Raw genomic sequence first — 3314 nt, 5'->3', positions numbered from 1 at the left:
AGATGTGTGGCAGGGAGGGTGGCAGGCAGACAGAGATGTGTGGCAGGGAGAGTGGCAGGCAGGCAGTTTCCTGGGTTGGAGACTGTGAGTAGAGAGATGTGTGGCAGGTAGGGTGGCAGGCAGGCAGAGATGTGTGGCAGAGAGGCAGAGATGTGTGGCAGGGAAGGTGGCTGGCAGGCAGGCAGTCTCCTGGGTTGGAGACGGTGAGTAGAGAGATGTGTTGCAGGGAGGGTGGCTGAGTGTCCTCCCTGGATCCCTGAAGTGACTCTTCTCTCCAGAGAGACTCCTGCTTAATGGGACATAAAGCACACTTAGAGAAAATAAGATATTATTCACAGCAGTAGTTTGCACACTTTGTGTGCTTGTTTGGTGTAAGATATCATTATCTTATTTTATGATTGTGACATTGTGAATATTGCTGATWATTTTTTAGAGATCATTGTTATCTATGTGACTGAGCTTGATGAGTTTGTCATTGCTCTGGGAGGTCAGTGGGTTAACATACCGCTAATGGATTTGTGTTGACATATACTGTATGTTGTGAAGACCTAGGAAGTATCTTTACAATCTGACATCCTTTTGTTACTGGTTTGTTTTGGCATGTAGATCATTCTAAATAATTAACATTCACCCACACTACTCACCCCGGGCCCCTTACAAACAGTGCCACCCAAATCGGCTAAGTCTGGTCTAACTCTWGTTTTTAGAGATATAGTTACAGAATGGGAGGTTAGTATTACCTGTTAGAGCCTATTTCTCATCCTCTGTGGAATTTCACGTTTCCTGGGTAGCTAGCTTCGTAGTCGATATTCCACATTGTGTAGTGGTTTTATCTCAAGGTTAATAAAAGCTGCATCTTGTCAGCCTTGACAAACAAGGAGGTGAAACGGTGGACGTGAAGGTAATGCATTTACTCAGGAGTGTGGCGGGCAAGCAGCCCAATCTGGAGAATAATCACATTTCTGCTCAGAGAGGTTGTCTGCTGTGTGATGGATGGGGCCTTGGAGAGGATACCTGGGCACGCTGTTCTCGTGCACTATTTAATCAAAACATCTGGAATAAAAGGACATGGGCTCACTCAAGACACTTTCTGATATTTCTAGGTTGACCCCAGTCAATCTCTCACACCACATTGTGCCACTTCAGGCGCAGTTAGATTGTGATCAGGACTATCTTGTCACAGTGGGATTCAAACTCGGGGCGTGGAATGGCAAAGAATTCACCAAAATGTTGACAAAATGTTGACTGTAAAAAGTCTCAAGGTACGCTTGTTTCACATATAAAAACGTTGACTGTAACAAGTCTGAAGGTACCCTTGTTTTACATTTGGAATGGTTTCTGTAAGAAAGAGAGCTCAACTCTCATAGCCCCGGAAACCGCTTGTGTGTTTTTCTCCAGTCACATGAGTCAACATGTATCTATGATGTAATAATACTCCTGTCAGAACAATAGAGGAAGGAAGACAAAGCAGAGAAGAGAAGGGTTGGAATGATATTGGATTAGTTTACTCAATCTCTTCATATCGCTCTTCAACCTCAGTTCACTTTTTACACCATAGGCCAGAGATGGGAATCTTTGGTAGGGGTGGGGGCCACAAAAAACGGAACTCATTATGAGGGGCCGCAGTGGCTCATGGGTCTGCGTACCCACACCCACCCTTGTGACAGTGAAAAGAAGATTGCATTTCCTGCAATTCTACACATTTTACCATGGTGCGGAGAGAAGATTTTTGAAATTGTATAACTAATTTCATGGTATTCTTCTAATTTTGCCATGGGGCTGAGAGAAGTGTGCAGTTTTAGAGCTAATATCCTGAAATTCTACACATTTTGCCATGGAGGCAAATGTTGGCAGTCTTTAACATGATAACTGATGATCAATGGGCCCCACCCCRGTTGGTAATTTGACCATGGATGGAGGGGTTTGTTGGTTTTTTGTACTGTTAACGCCGTACTCGCTCCAACCCCCAACATAACCTGACACTCACTCCTTATGTGCTCTGTGTGTACTTTTTTGCTACTCACACTGTCTTGTCTGTCTGTCTGCTTCTGTCTGTCTCTGTCTGTCTGCTGTCTGTCTGTCTGTTCCTGTCTGTCATGTCCTGTCTGTCTGTCTGTCTGTCTGTCTGATCTGTCTGTCTGTCTGTCTGTCTGTCCTGTCTGTCTGTGTCTGTCTGTCTCTCTGTCTGTCTGTCTGTCGTGTCTGTTACTCACCCGTCGTCTGTCTGTCTGTACTCACCCCGTCGTGTCGTTCGTCCCCGTCTGTCTGTACTCACCCAGTTCTGTACACCGGTCTGTTGGTTTTCTGCTCTGTACTCACCCGTCTGTCTTGTTTTCTACTCACCCGTCTGTCTTGTTTGTCTGTATCTCATCCCGTCTGTCTTGTTTGTCTGTACTCACCCAGTCTGTCTTGTTTGTCTGTCTTGTTTGTCCTGTCTGTCTGTAGTCCCCCTATGTAACCTGTGTTTCTGTAGTCCCTATTTGCTCTGCCTGTTCCTCTGGGCTCATTCCTATGCTCACACTATCAACTGACTTCTGTATAGTCCTTCATTGACTCAGCAATATTCAACACTCATTGGGAGGGACATGTAACCGTAGAATACCAATTCTTTTATAGTAATCTTTTCTACAAGTTTAGATAGCTGGCCKCTAGACTAGCTGACCAATCTAAAATAAAAATGCTGACATGGGCTACGTAATTGAGTGACTGCTGATGCACAACCATATTATTCTAACTCTCAACATTAAGTTGAGACCCCGACTGAGTCCCCCCCCCCAACATTTTCAGAATTAAAAAAATAATAATAATATTGGTCTGCGGGTCTACAAAAGGGGCGGTTGCCCATCCCTACCGTACGCCATTGTGATGCTTCTCAGAATGGGCACCATGCAGCAGACAGTGTTTCCTAAATAGCTGCGTTGAATTGTGTTGCCATTGTAAGTTCTGCTAATCGCTAACCCTAAAACAGTGAGGCATCCAGTCACATTGTTTATTCCTGTTCTCTCCCCTCATGACCTCAGTGTGATATACAGTATGGGACTTCGTCTGATCTGTCTGATGTTCATGTTTCTCTCTCTGTGTTTTCTGTGTTTCTAGGAAACAAGATGGGGGTGAACCCCGGATCTCAACCACACTAGATCCTCCGTTGTTACAGCCCCCACTGTCCCCGCTCCCGTACACCGCTCCACCGTTCCTCAAGGTAGGAGGGGAGGGAGGGAGTGGATGGAGGGGTTTGGGTTTGTGTACTGTTAACGCCGGTCCTCAGCTCCCACCCCCAACATAACCTGAACTCACTCACCTTATGTGCTCTGTGT

At 45.6% G+C, this 3314-nt stretch overlaps 1 long non-coding RNA gene across 1 annotated transcript in view; it reads left to right on the top strand.

Annotated features, from left to right (window-relative positions):
* Positions 1-3194, top strand: part of LOC111976495 (uncharacterized) — a 52441-nt gene extending 49247 nt beyond the window's left edge. The window contains exon 3 of the long non-coding RNA XR_002878936.2: positions 3097-3194. This is a non-coding gene — a long non-coding RNA (uncharacterized lncRNA). The remainder of the gene's footprint in view (positions 1-3096) is intronic.
* The last annotated feature ends 120 nt before the right edge of the window (positions 3195-3314 follow it).

Source organism: Salvelinus sp. IW2-2015, linkage group LG17, assembly GCF_002910315.2.
Source record: "Salvelinus sp. IW2-2015 linkage group LG17, ASM291031v2, whole genome shotgun sequence".
NCBI lineage: Eukaryota > Metazoa > Chordata > Actinopteri > Salmoniformes > Salmonidae > Salvelinus > Salvelinus sp. IW2-2015.
The sequence above is the reverse complement of the archived record's forward strand: the minus strand, read 5'-3'. Positions and strand labels throughout refer to the sequence as shown.